Source organism: Strix uralensis, chromosome 5 (genome assembly GCF_047716275.1).
Source record: "Strix uralensis isolate ZFMK-TIS-50842 chromosome 5, bStrUra1, whole genome shotgun sequence".
Lineage (NCBI taxonomy): Eukaryota > Metazoa > Chordata > Aves > Strigiformes > Strigidae > Strix > Strix uralensis.
The window spans coordinates 5,218,045-5,233,668 of NC_133976.1; positions in this window are offsets into that span (position 1 = coordinate 5,218,045).

Sequence of the window (15,624 nt, forward strand, 5' to 3'; positions counted from 1 at the left end):
TTTGATGGTAGACAGAGGACAATTCCCAAAAATTCAAAGGCCATCAGCCAGCCCCTTCCTGCAAGAGTTTTCTTTGAAATAATGTCATTTGTGTTAATAGTATTATTGTTAATAGCAAAGTTTGGCTCTTATAATTTGATTTCTGATGTTTAATCCTTAGGAATCAGTCCTCCTTTTAATCTTCAGTATTTACTCTTCCAGCTTCTTTATATCATCATATGGGTTGGGCATTTACTTTCCAAAGGAAGGGTTAAACTTCTTATCACCCCACTCCATTTGCTGGAGATTTAAGCATGTTGTGATAAGAAAGAGGTTGCCAAGGCTTTGAGAAAATGCTTAAAAACGCCCAAACATAAAAACAACCCACAAACACAAAAACCTCAACAGACGTGACCTGTAAAAGATTTTTTTTTTTAATGTGGAATAAAATAACTGAGTTCTCTCACCCAGAAGTATGTGTACTCCTGCCTTTCAGTGCCAGGTGGATGGCAAAGTATCACTATATCTGTCAGATGTTATTTTGAACCCACTTACTCTTGGGTGATAACTGGAGAGGGTAACAGTGACATGGTCTAATCTCCTGCAGGATGGCTCACATGAGTAAGGATGTAAGAAAGACCACTTTGAAACTTTCAGGATGATTATACAGAGGTCAGACAGTCGTCTGATTTGGAAACAGGGGAGGAGGGGAAGAAGATTGACCTTTATTTGGGCTTTTTCTATCCTGTTTCAAAATGAACCTAGTTAAACTATGTCTACCATCAAGGAAGATTTAGCAGATGTAAGCGGAACAGGCAGTAATTGTTTTGTAGTGTTGTATATTCTTTCCTTTTTTCTCTGTTGACAAAAAATGTGTAAAAAAAAGTCAGAACAAATGGCACACATTTAAAATCTTATGTTAATCACCTTTCTGCTTTCTCGATGAATATTTTAAACATAAAGACTAAATGTTGAAATAAAACAGAGTGAAGAATTACTGAGATGCAAATGGAGATCTTGTTGGCTCCTAATTAATCATCTGCGAACTATAAAGCTATTTTCAATTAGTCTGACAAATCAAAGGGAATAATAATCTTTGCTGATATTAAGCTTGAGAGATTATTATTTTTTAATTTGTGATGCTACAACCTTTTCCTCCTTTTGCTCATCAACAGATTGCTGTTGGAATAAAATACTGATTCCAGGACCTCAGCAATGGTGAAAATTAGAGGAGGATTCATACGGCAGAATGAATTCATCTATACTGTGGTTTTATCTCTCCATTTGCTTTAGAGGGAACTGGCTCCTGAGTCTCCTGCTCTAAATTTTTTTTTCTAAAAACTGGAAAAACCTTCCTCTTGCAGTTTCCTTCTGACGTTGTTTCATAGGTCTTAGGGACATTGAGTGAGATGAAGCAGGACCGGGGCCAGCTCAGAGAATGAGCATCCTGAAAAGGACACAAGTGGAGACACTCTGCATATACTCTAGGAAACATTTACAGTTTGTCTAGAGAGTTCTTACATCAATTATCTTATATTCTGGTGTCAGGAGCAGGATGAATAGGATCTCTCACATCATATACATCCTGATTACTGTCTGAGTTTCTAAATTAACATGAGTGGTCTACCATTTCTCAGTTATGTTTTCTTCTTTTCTTTTCTTCTGTCAAAGCAAATATTTCAGAATTTTAATGTCTTGAAGGCTTTTGTTTGTTCATCTTTGTTATGCTTTGTTTTATTTGTTTTCTTGGGTTTTTTTGTTTCTTTCCTTCCCTTTAACACATGAGAAAAATCTGGTTTACAGAAAAGGCCAAGAACTGTTGTTCTTGGGCAAACGTCTTGTGAATGATGACTGCCCTTCTTAATTTCTGAAATAGCAAGGAAGAGCTGATGATAGGCAGGTTGGAGCAGGAAAGCCCTCTGAGTCATGGCTCTACTTGGATAATCTGTATTGTGCAGAAAACACCATGGAAGTCATTAGTGGGGTCAAATCTTGTGGTCTTTTTGCAGGCAAAATGCCTTCTGGGAATTTGAGTGAGTAATAGTTGCTGTGCTGATGTGACCGTGGTAAATACATTTTACACATAGTCCAGGCAAAAGTCCATTCACATGAGTGGAAAGACTCCTAATGAGTAATGTAATAAGACTTGAATCAAGACCTCCTAAGTATTACTTTCAGTATCATCACCTTGATCTATTTACCTTAGTTACCTTTCCAACTGCGTTGGTCTTGTGTCAGTACACATGTGCTCACACAGATACACAAGCGCTATTGAAAGGAGATTTTTAAGATTACCAAGCTTCAAGGCTGAAGAAACGAGAAATGCTGTAATTAACACAATCTGCAAAACTTTATTTTTTCTCCTGTACATTCAAATTATAAATTGTTTTAGATTGCATCTAGACCTGCCTTTAGGTTCAGATTAGCAGGGTGGTTTTGAAGTGATTTCCCTAGTTCCACCTTGGGGTGATGAGATTTTACCTTGGCTCATGCAGCATGGTTTCCTTGGACCCCCATCTAATGTGCTACTACACTAATTGGAAATCAGGCCACAGGGCCAGACTAAAACTACCCTGAAAAAAAACCCCAAAATATGGTTTTTGGGCCTCAGCACAGATTGTTTTACCCTCCAGAATCACTCCCATTGCTAATGCACATATTGCCATAAACCATATGTTCTCATACTCCTTTTTGGTCACTGAGAATCCCGATTCACTCAGGACTTGTAGTCTGGGGAAGAATCTGGGTGGGTGATGACAGGACTAGAGGGAACCTGGCTGGGTTTTTGCAGAGTTTGGGATAACAGACCAGAAGTTCTTATGAAAAAACCCCTGTAAACTAAGCCTTTAAAAATGTTATATTTATCCTTACCTCTTTCATAGAGGTTCTATATGGCATTGGGAAACTAAACCCAGTCTTGTCACATGGAGACAGCTGCTAATCGTGTAATGATCCCTTCTGGGGAGGCCTAATTTCACACCCTGAAGTCTGTTTTGCAGAAGTGTTCAGTGCTCTCAGGGGTATCTTGAGCCAAAGGATCTCATGCCTGTATTAATCCTGCAGAACACCAAATTCTTTAAAAATACAGGGTTTATCTCAAACGGAACTGCAAATCCAGTGCTTCATTTCTTCCACCTCTCATCTCCAAATCTGTAGAACAGATATTAACTCCTCTCCTCAAAGATGTGTTGTGAAGATAAATCTATCACTTGTGAAGTGCTTGGACTCAGGCTGGTGAACATCGTGGAAAACCCATACAGGTCCACTACAGCCCTCATGAAGGGCAATGTCCTCTCTGTGCCTGAAGGAGGCAAAGGAAAAAAAATTGGTGTGATTGTCATAGGAGGAACAATAGAGGTGGAGGGAGGGTGAGTCATTCAATCTATTGTTTCCTAACATTTCAGTGGCAGATTTTTAAATCTTCACACTGTTTTTTAATGGATTTTTTTGGTTGCATTCTTCTGTAGAAATATACACGTACAGGTATAGAGGGGTGCTTATCAGTGATATAAACTCCACAAGTTGTCAGCAAAGAAAATGCGACATGTGCCGTGCCTATGCGTAAGTATGCCTATACCCAGAGAAATGGAGGGGGCCTGTTGTCTCCTGTCTGTCTTTACTGGTTGCGTGATGTTCTGTGTGTGCCTGTGTGGATATCTAAGCTACAGCCCTACAGACACCAAGGCACAACACAAATGTATAGCAAATTTATACCTGTTTCACACAATTCCCTGAGGCTATGCAGACTCCCGGGTGGATGTTGGATCACTCTATCTTAGAAGTATATTTCCCTTGTTATAAGTTTAAATTAAGGCTTTGACCTGAAGCTCAACTCATTTTTTTCTCTCAAGGTACAAAACACCTGGTTATTTAACCTGTCCTTTTACATTTCCACTCTGGGTTACTGTCGACTCCAGAGGCACTGAAATAATTCATGAAAACCTGTCCTCTGGGAAGACAGAAGTGACTGAAATGCTCAGGGAAAGCTTGTTTGTGAGCCTTGCAGGCTGGTGTTCATGCTAACGTGGATAATTAGCAGACCTTCTGCATGTGTATTTAGGCTTAGCCCATGAACTGTTTTAGTTCCCAATTAATACTGTATTGCAATATTATAGTGCAATCGTTTGCTTAACTATTTCTGTATTAGAACCACAATAATCTTCTTACACTACTTGACTGGATAACTCTTTTCTTGCTAAGCCACAAATCACCCAGTGCGTAAATTGGGGTGGTCCCATTGGCTGCAGGGAGCACTGCTGTTCTCAGATCTAGGTTACTTTATTCGAGGTCAGGATACAATCCTTCAGCCTCAATTCTGCTTTTAATTACACCCTTCCCCAATATTCACCAGTCATAGAGGAGCTTCCCCTCTCAGCTGTGATCATTATGAATAATTAAGAAGTCAGAAGAAAGCAATATGAACTGCTGTGAATGAAGGGGGTGGGGTTTGACGACCGTTGGCTTCTTGAGACTCTTGGTTTCTTCCCCCACGTGCCAAGACTGCCCAAGGCCAGGGAGGCCAGAGGAGCCCTCTCTGCCAGAGATGAAGTTGTCTCACTTGCAAAACCTCAAGCTGGTTGCAGAAGGTCATCCCTTTTCTGCATGCATGCAGAAATGATTGCTGATGAATTTATTTCCTGTGGAGTCGTACTGGAGCAGATTTATAGATTCCGTGATAAATTTTAAACTATATTTAGGGACTCTGAGGAAACAGTAATGAATAGGCACAGGTCCTGAACTGTGATTCTTGATTGCAGCTGCTTCATAATAGAATTTTTTTTTTAAAGTACCAGTATGGGACAGGAAGTGGAGGGGAGTATAAAATTATGCTGAGCCTGGAGAGAGGAGGATCCTCAAGTAGGAATTAAGCGGGACCCATGGGAAAGCCAAAAATGAGGAAGGAGGGACTGAACCTATGATGGATTTCTGAACAGTCACTCAGGGTCTTTCCATTAATAGCAGGCAGGATGTTTTCCTTTACGAAAACCCGATTAATTTTGTCAGACACTGATAACCTTTCTATAAGAATTTTCATACTGTGTGTACTCTATATACGTACAAAGTAGGGATATTGTCTATAAATTTCCATCGGATGACTTTTCTATAAGATCCTGTACATCGAAAAAGTTATGCTTGCATATGGGCCTGTCAACCTTATTTGTATTTAGCAGACATTTTCCAAAAGGTGAAAGCCTATGTATTTGATGATGTATATCTGTCCCTGTTATGTATACATAGGTATTTCATGGATGTCACACAGGAATGGTGGCAATGTTTGCTCTACAGAATTGTCCTTTTGCATCAGGGGATGTAAAGCTGGGTGAAGGCTCTTGTAAGGACATCTCTCCTTACCACCTCATCAGCAAATGGACTTGAAGTTTTATCACAGAAACCCTGAGCATCAAATTCAGCATCTCTGCTCTGAGTCATCATTTCAATGTGTCCCTTGTCTTTGCTCTTGCCCTTAGAGTGGACAACACCCATGTCTTGCTTGGCTTCCAGCTTTAGCAGCATGTCTCAGATTTTACTTGCCCATGGTGCAGAGGAAATCTGCTCAAACTGTTCCCGACCCAGCTGAGTGGAAGTAGCTAGTTGCCAGCAGAATTTTTTTCTGGAGAATTGAGTTGGGAGTCAGGTAGGAGGCAACAGACTCTCCAACCCTTCAAGTGTTATGTCTTCATGCCTCCTGGCTTCTTGAAGACCTCTGGCTGGTCAAGCACATAAGTGCTTGCTTTACTTGAGTATGATAGATCAGCATAGAGTGCGTCGTCAGCTCAGACATGATTTATGATGTTTGAAGAGATGAGGAAATCCTGTGTTTTCACTGAATTTTCTTTCCATTCCCTCTGGTCTACTTGATCCACATCTCTGACATGATGTCATGCATCTTTACTGTGTATGTAGAGTGAATAACCCTTCAACTCAAGTCTGCCTTCAAACTTTGAGGATCAGGTCTTCATCGCAATGTTGCTAAAATCAATCGCCAGGTCTCATTCTCTGCTCACTCCCAGGAATTCCTGGGTTCCTTTGACTAAGTTGTCCCTTCAGGCCACTGGATACCCAAATTTTCTCTCTTCTCCACCATAAGTTTCCTGCTGGGTTAGGACCATGAACCATTTTTCCTTTAAGGCTGTGGAAAATCTGTAGTCAATGAGAATCTGGTGGCATGGAAGGGAAAACAACTGTCACACCTATAGAAGTTTATTGATTTTGAAAAGTGCTTGGGCTAAGATCAATCCAGATAAACATATTCCTGCTGTTGCAGTTCTGTAATATATTTTAAATGTCATCTTTGACCATTTTTCAGCTTGGTAACTGACTATGACTTACAAATATGGGTGGACTGCATTACCTAAATGGGGGATGTGCCCTTTTCACAGCTCCTGGGTGTAGAGACATTTGTGTCCACACTAGTTGCAGTAATGGATCAGGAGCAGCGATATGTGTGATAGACTCATAGGCCTGCATGAGCTCCAGCACATCTCAGCACATCAGCATATATGTTAGGTGGGTGAGCACTCACAAAATAATTAAACAAATTGACCTGCAAAACAGTTTATTCTGCATCCTTTTTGCTAAATCAAAGCCAAACTTTTCCTCTGTATAAAAATGCATGATCTCATTTCAAAAGACCCTGCACTCAAGTGTCTGCTCATTCATTTCTGAGTCCATTCCCATCTTACGTACTCCATCCTTAAGGCTTTCCCATGGCCTCTAGCCTTTGCCCAAGTAATGATTTGCTGACTCTGCTATTTGTGTTCGGCAAAGCAGAGGCAGCTTGCAGCAGTAAGTTGATTCAGCAGTTGATTCAGAAATATTAATCAACTCAGATCCTGATCTTCTGGAAGATGTCGCTTCTGGAAAGGCTCTCTCCTCTTGTGTCCCTTGAGGTCCATCTCCAGAGGCACTGGTTCTGATGGAAAACCTCCCTACCCATTTGTCGGTTTTGGATTAGCCCTGAGCAAGGGTTGGATGTTGGATTTCCTGGGCTGTCAGCCATTCTTGATCCTCAAAGGAACAGACAACTTGTCAGAGGTGATCAATAAATGCCATTGCCTGCTCTGGAGCATGAGACTTTTCAAAAAGAAACTCCCAGGAGGAGATTCACACTTGGGATGTAATTTTGACCACACTCAGCTGATATTCAGAGAGGGTTGGTTATGATGGTGGTAGTCTTCCTTCAAAATGTTCACAGGACATGTGTCCTCAAGCAGTGAAAAAAGAGACAGAAAAGAGGTCACCCAATCCTTCTCTGGCACTTCTTTTTTATACCAGTATCCTGGTATATTTATACCTCCTTTATACCTAAGAAGGTGGGGTTACACATTATTTATACTAGGCTGGGATCCGCATTTGGTCTGGGTCCTTTACATTTTTAAGAGGTGAAGAAATGTCCATCTCTGCCCTTAAGTGCATGAATGTAATTGATTTTGGTGGTGTTAGAGCTGTGAAACTAAGGGTGGAATTAATCCAAAGAATGAAGTTATGTCCCAAATTATACCCACCAGTCGAACCGCGTGAAATAGGAACAACATTTGTGTTCAAACTCTTTGTAGTGAATATCCAGGAACAATACTCCTGCTTCTGAAACATGAGATGTATTTAGAGTCCTATAATCTCTGAAACCTCTATCAGTTTTTATGGGAGCTGGCCAGTGACTCACTGTGGACACACAAAATAACAGTTTTCCCCCTGAGGTCTCTTACAACAGGTTTCTGACTGTGCTTGCTGTGTTACCTGGTTTGTTTCGCGTATTCCTCTACCACCTCATGCTTGGAGTGAGGTCCTTAGACTAGACTGAATATACAGCTGGAGAAATGCCTTTTTCAGGTATATCTAGTCAACTATCATGTGTCATCAGGTTTGGGATTCTTCCCGGACAACTTTGGACCCTACAAAGAGGTTTACTTACAGGTAGATGTCCAGAGTTTCTCAACAGTAAGTGGAGACAAAAAGGCACTTCTGAAGTTTGAATCTTATACATATTTTAGACAGTAATTTTAGGATGTCAACCATATCCTGGAAGTGCCCGTTTCTTTTCATTGAGTAGCTCTACTGAAGATATGGGCTTTGCCAGTACCTGGAAGTGGGGGAGATAAGTCCCACCCCAGGCATCAGTGCAAAATTTGCAAGAATTGTCTTCATGCAAGGCAAGGGTGACTTTGCTGGCCTTTGACCTTTGCACAGAAGATTTTCTGGTTGGTTTGAAAGTGGTCTGGCACTACTTGATAGCAAGGAATTTTCCAAGGAATACAGTAGGTAGAGTAGGAAGGAGACTCGTGTCACTTCTCACCTAAAAACCTCCTCCTAAAATGGCATTCCAGAAAAGTCTCCAGGGCTCAAACATTCTCAGATCTGGACATCTTTGTTTTAATGTCAGTATTGTACTTGGTGCTGCAGTGATTCTTCCTTAGCTTTATTTTGATTGACTAATTTACATGAATTAGGTTTACTTTTTGGTCTTAGACATGGTATCAAAAGGGCTTCTGGCAGCAGCAGCAATAATTATAGACACAAATTATTTTAATATTTATCTTATCTAACATCTGAGCATGCATTTGGAGGGCACCCAGACACAGCAATGATGTCAAAGGAGCTTGAAATGCCATTGTATAAGTAAATAAACACATAAATACTTTGATTTTCAGCTACATAGAATTAATGCTTCACACATCTTAAGGGGGTTTTATTTCACTGTTAAAACACTGTTAAAGCACTAAAATCAAGTCAGGACTCCTGAGTCCTATTTCAACTTGTGCATTTAATCAGTCACAAAATTATGGTCACGTAGACACAAATCTATGAAGTGGACCTTAATTAATTATATACAGTTTTTTCTTTGCTCAAGGAAAAGACTTTATTTGGGATAGTGGAAGACAGCTTTAGGCTCCAATGCCTGTTTCTGTAAATTGTTAGGTACTCATCTTTTTGTACATCTGAAAAATGAGGCTAATTAGCCTCATGTCATCAAACATTGCAAAAGTATTTGAGATGTAAAGTTTTGTATCTCCTTCATTATGCAAGAATAACAATACATTTCTGAGTGCGATGTTAAAAGCTTCAAAGCTAAAAGAAAAAAGTGACTGCCATAACAGTACAGACTCCATCCAACTTCAATTAGTGACCTCAGAAATGCCAAAACCTCTTTTACAATACACCTACTTAATATTACACTACTTTACTATGGCAAAAGGTGATGCTCTGTCTGAGAAATACTGTTTTCTGAGGATAAATTAAGTCTTCTGAATCTGCAAGCATGCTAACCCACAAAGAATGGCTGTACAAAAATTGTTGGGTTGTTTCTGTTGCCAGTCTTAAAAAGTTAGAGGTTAATAATGTAAAAAATAATTCTGGTTACTAAAAATCGTGTTGATTATGGCACTGCATTGGTTTCTTCTCACAGGAACCAAATTCCTGCTGAAGCAAACAAGTCTGTAGTTTCCTTGTAGAGATTTTTTTTTAAAGTTAGATTTACTAAGGAATAGCATGTGGAAGGGATGGAGACTCATTACAAAAACTGGGTTTGAAGCTGGCTGAAAAAAGCCATGGGGAAAAGAATTCCCAAATGTATAATTTCAACATTTTCAAAAAGTTTCTTTTTTGGAAATGTATTTGCTTTCATGTTTCCAAAGCAAAATATTTGGTTTTTCATTTGGAAAAGGCACTCTTCATAAAAGCCTGACTTACCTTTAAAAAAATAGAAATAAGAAAAAGAAATTAATAAGGCCAATTAATGTAAAAATCAGAGGGTCAGGTTGAACAAAATATTTTACCTTGAACTGTAATTAATTTTAAAAAAATATTTCAGAACAAAATTAAAAAATGAATGTTAATTCTCCTTAATTTTTTATTCAGTTTCTGAATGGAACCGCTCCTCTCCTTCTAGTGAAGGGTAATTTTTTTTTTTTTCAGATCATTCATGGGCTTAATCTGCTCTGTTTGTGATCAATAATCAAGCTAGGCCAACACAGGCTGACTTCAGAAATCCCATCATTAACAGGGATTGTGACATTTTACTGCTCTCTTTAGACACCCTATAGAGATATCTGGTGTAAGGAAAGCTTTATTTTATCTATGAGTGACATATTGACCAGTACCCATGAATGAGATTGCACATTTCTGTCCAGGCAGAATGATGAACAATAATAATGATGCTGTGTAAAACCAGTGTGCGCACACACAGAGAGTGAAGAGCTGGACTTCTTGGCTGGGCATATAAATCTAAAGGCCTCTCCTCTCCTCTCCTCTCCTCTCCTCTCCTCTCCTCTCCTCTCCTCTCCTCTCCTCTCCTCTCCTCTCCTCTCCTCTCCTCTCCTCTCCTCTCCTCTCCTCTCCTCTCCTCTCCTCTCCTCTCCTCTCCTCTCCTCTCCTCTCCTCTCCTCTCCTCTCCTCTCCTCTCCTCTCCTCTCCTCTCCTCTCCTCTCCTCTCCTCTCCTCTCCTCTCCTCTCCTCTCCTCTCCTCTCCTCTCCTCTCCTCTCCTCTCCTCTCCTCTCCTCTCCTCTCCTCTCCTCTCCTCTCCTCTCCTCTCCTCTCCTCTCCTCTCCTCTCCTCTCCTCTCCTCTCCTCTCCTCTCCTCTCCTCTCCGTCATGGTGATACATTGGATTCTTCCAAGAGATCAGGTACCAGGAGGGAAAGAGAAGTGGGCCTAGATGAGCCAAAGTTGTGTATTTTCCCAAGCCCTTCAGCTGCTCCCCTATAATCCAGGAACGTAGGGGTGTAAATCCCAATCTAATATCTTGGTTATGTTTGATCTACTACTAATAATAGCTCCACCTACTTGACATGGGGCATAACTCACTGACATTTGTAAGGCCATCTGGGTCTTACAAGTAAGATACAGCATGAACCGAACATGCTGTAATAAAACCAGTGCTGCCATTGTCATTTCATTTTAATTTTTGTTAACAGGGACCTTGCCAGCCTGGAACCAGTTTTCTCATGTTGCCTTTTATCTCCCATTTCTAGAGAGACTAGCACAAAAAAAAAAATCCCCTGGAAACATACCCAGGCTGTGCCTAGAGTTTGATTTAAGGGGAGAACAACTCATTGGGTCAAGAGAAATGGTTAACTGCAGCAGTGCTCCGTTACCTCTGCGTGACCTTCCTTGCAAACGTGGACGGGAGTCTCTTGTCGGTGCTGCAGATGTTAGATGACTCTGCTAGTGCTGTTGAAAGACAGGGGTGATAAACAGCGTTTGGGCCACGTTTCTCCCCTCCTTCAGGCAGAATTTGAGAATCTCAGGTATACAACTTTGGGAGAGTGATTCATGAGGTACCACTCACACTGGCTTCCTCTGAGGGAGAAAGCTGACACTTCCAGGACACTGACCTCGAGCCTGTATGCATTTTAAATGTTTCAGCACCCTCAGGAAAACCACAATTAGACGTTGCCTCCCTGTATTTAACACCCAGAGACAGCAAAGTACACGGCTGGGGAACGAATGTTTGAAAAACAAATGTGACAGAGAAAAAAAATTATAAAAGTTTTTTTTTTGTTTTTTTTTTTTTTTTTTTTTAAATATCTCTGACACCAGTTAGGGGAATTTGAGCTTGTTGGAAGTGAGCTGAATACCTTTTTGCACCTCCCCACAAAATCACCTTGCAGAAAAACAACCCCTTAGCCAGAAAAAAAAAAAAAAAAAGGCAAACCCACACAGATTTTGCACTTTGTAGAGGCAAGGTGGTGCTTCAAATCTGCCTTCGTTATACAACTATGTCTGGCCAGGCTGAGCCTTGCACCCGCTCCTCATGCCTTCCCCTCCTGTGCAGCACACAAGCTCTAGACGTTGGCAGCTGAGTGTAGGCAGGATCTCAGATATCATGGCAATATAAATAAATAGAGAATGATGAGATAAAGTATACAGGCAGATGGAGGTGCTGATAATGAGATAGGCTGATAGGGTGGTCAGGGTAACTGTGCTTCAACACATGCATAAATATGTGGGTTGTGCCCCTTACCCTCGGGGCAAAATATCTAGCATCCAACATGACACACACGTGGCCATTCAGCCCAAACTACTCCAGAGCCTATAGTAAGAATAAACCTTCTCTTGTGCAGCATGTTTAGAGTGATAACACTTTCTATTAAAAAAAACATATTTTTTTTAAAAAAAAGGCATATATTTGTAAGTGGGACAGGTAGAATTTGACCCCAACATTTCAAGAAAAAGTTAAAAAAATCCCAGCACTCCAATATTTCCCCTACCCATCACCACTGTTTTAGGGAAGCAAACACCCAGATACCAAGCTGAGAGCTGCTTCTATTAGGAAAAATGTCCAAATGACCATGGGAGGAGTGATGTTTTGTCACATTTCCAAACTTTCTGCTATGAGGACCACTAGGGAAAATGTGAGGGTCATGGGCAGTAGTCTGTTTCTTGACACTTGACCAGCTTTTAGGTGTGCAAACATTATTGTTGACCTGTACAATCTCAGGTCTTATTTTTTAATTCAATTATTTTGAATTTCTGCCTGTGGGCATCATGCTGTCTGTGAGCCCCTTCCTTAGGATAATGGCCACAAAAACCACTCTAGTTATGGTCTGGTTTGATACAGAGTCTGTTATTGCTGAGTATTTTTATCAGATCACTGGTGATGATTTGGAACACTGTCTTGTCTCATGCTTACTTACTAAATTCAGCTTTTGGTAATGAGCAATTAATATTTTATACTGTATGGTGTGGAGGGGAATGTATATTTTTTAATAAATAGTACACTTTTACCAAGGACCAAAACGCTGGTTCAATTTGCTGAAGAAATTGTTGACCAAAACAAATAAGGGAAGTGTTTAAAAATCATGACATGTAGGTATTTTTAGGGTAAAATGTTTCCTTTATAGAAATAACAATTTGATTTTACTTTTTAAAACTGAAGCTTCTTGCATTTTTCATTTCCAAATGGTATTTTCTTTGAAGGACTGACCTAATTTAGAAAAAAAAAGATAAGAAAGAAAAAAAAGTTTTAAATTACTTCCAAATGATACTCAGCATTTCGTTTTCAGATGAAGAAAATGTTTTGGGCTGACTCAAATGATTTTTTTTTTGTTTGTTTCATCAAAACCAAATGAAAACCTTCAAACTTCCCATTTTGCTTTGCTTTGACTCTTGTCATTTTTTTTCCCTCTGCGCTTATTATGCTTGGCCACGCCACTGGAAAATGCAGTAATTCACTGAAGTGAATCACCACTGGTGACCTCTTTGAAAATACTTTTGGTGATACACCTCAAACATCTCCAATCTTTCATGTCTTTCCTCAGGTCTGAGTATTTTTTTAATTAAGCATTGCCACACAGTGCTGAGGGAAAAAGCTATTACCATAAAATGAATGCAGGATTTTATGTGACCTGGCTGAAGATATCAGGACCATCATTTTTCCAAGCAAGGAGAAAACCTGAGATTCTTGGAGTGTTTCCTCCTCAAACCATGGTAGGCAATTCAGCATCACTGCTGGGGTTATCTGTCCATGTAAAGTGGTCAAGAACACAGCCATTGCAACAGCTAGGTAAAATTGGCTAAGAAATGGTGGTTTTTTTCTATGGTTAAATTACATGTTCCAAGCCTCACTGTAGCCTTGTATGGGACATTTCACAAAGGGCAATCAGGCACTGATGCAAAAAAAAAAAAAAAGAGTTTGAACTTTCTGTGGATGTGCAATGCAAACAAAACCACAGTTTTGCCTTCCCCACCCTTGCACCAAAACTATGTTGAGGTTTTGGAAAATATATTCATATTTTCATTTTCACTCCTCCAAGGTAGGACAAGAAGCAGGATGTGCTGAAATACCACAAAAGGCTGTCTGGTCTGGGTAGGCTTCCAGCACACTTCTGCAGAGCTCAGGATGGCTCTTGTTCATGAGCAGGTTTGGAGGTGGGGCTTTTCCCGTGAGTTGAAACCTTCACCCAGTCTCGCCATCTTAAGTGTAAAAGTTGAATCTTTGTTCTGGGTGACTGAGAATGATCCTGGCTTACGGATGTAAAATAAAATCTTCACTCCTAAACCAATTTTGCAGTTGAGTCCTGTCACTAGTCAAGTCCCTATTGAGGCTGCAAAAATTTCAGCTTTCATTGAAATCAGGATGAATTTTACCCTTACCTTGAAACAGAGCAGAAGTGGACCAGCAGATAGAGACTGGCAGCAGAGGAGTCAGGGAGAATAAAGCAAGATTATTTAATAGGAGAATTACAGTCTTTTATTTGCATTGTTTCTTTTCCTCAGCTTCAAGCTTTGCATAAAGCTGTCTTTGTTATACCATCATGTTGGGCTATGGTATTGGATTGACAAAAAGGCATTTATGCTGGGGTTTAATGCAGCACAGAAACAAGGTATAGTTGCTTTAAATGAAAATCAAGGGTAGGCAGCCTCCTGAGAGCCTCAAAGTTTAAACAAATTACAAAAAGTATTTCTCAGGTGAAATTGGAAAGGGTGCTCTGTGATGCAGAAGAGTGGCCATGAGTCCTCTGTGTTCACACCATCTTGGGTATTGTAAGGAGCTTTCTTGTGAAACTGTTTGCCAAACCAGAAGTCCTAAATTGAAATGTGTTGACAGAAAGAATCTTACTACTTATTTATAATTTAAATACATCTTGAGGCAGGTTATGAGATGATGTGGGTAAGTCATAATCCACCCTCCTTCCTTCCTCCCTGTGTCCTGGCGCTCCTTTCAGCACTGGCCGGGGCTGCCAGGGCATTCGGCATTTTGGGTGCCGATGCTGGGCATCATCCCTTCGCCCTGCATTTCAGGGGGGGTGAGGGTGCTGGGAACTTGGCAGGATGGGGCCCTTCACCTCATGCAATCCTATGACCCTGAGGGAGCCCACACACAGATTTGTTCCGTAACACATAACAAACATCTTCGTTTTACTTAAAGGGAGGGAGATGAGCACTTTGAACAAATGATGCATTAAATCAAGGCTGCCAACTGCACCTTGATGTGAGTGCTTTATGCCAAGATCTGTCTATCTATCTATAAAATCTTTTATATTCCCAGCTCTTCCTGCTCATCTATCTATCCATCTCTCTCACTCTCTCTCTGTATATATCTTGCTTATTTCAAACTCTTTCTGTCTATCTGTCAGTTAATCTATCTACTTATTTTGATGGCTGTCATCAGAATAGCATCTATTATGGTGTTCTAACTGTGCTGGCAAAGGACACATTACAATTCCCCTGACAAAATTACAGTTGCATGGAAATCAGGCCCCAGTTTAACTTGACTGAAATCAAGTAAACAGCAGTTGGGTGGCAAGTTTTATTGTCCAGTTGTTAGGGTCTGGAGTTGAGGTTTAGGAGCTGTAGGATCTAATCCACAGTTTGCTGTGGGACTGCTTCCTTGCAATCTCTCTCCTGACCTCATAAAGTTTTCCTCCTTTTTCTCAATTCTGCACTCTCTGGGCCTGCTGTGGACATTATAAACAGGTCTCTATTTTTTTGCCTAGTAAATTGGCCCATGGGCTTTGTGGCACATGTAGATGTGGCACTTAGAGACATAGTTTAGTGGACTTGACAGTGTTAGGTCAATGATCTTAAAGGTCTTTTCCAACATAAATGATTCTATGATCTCTAGGTGCTACTAAAAGGGAATGACATCTTGTTTTCCCCATGGTCTGCCCTCACATGTGTGAGGTACTCTCCATCTCTCTAAAAGCA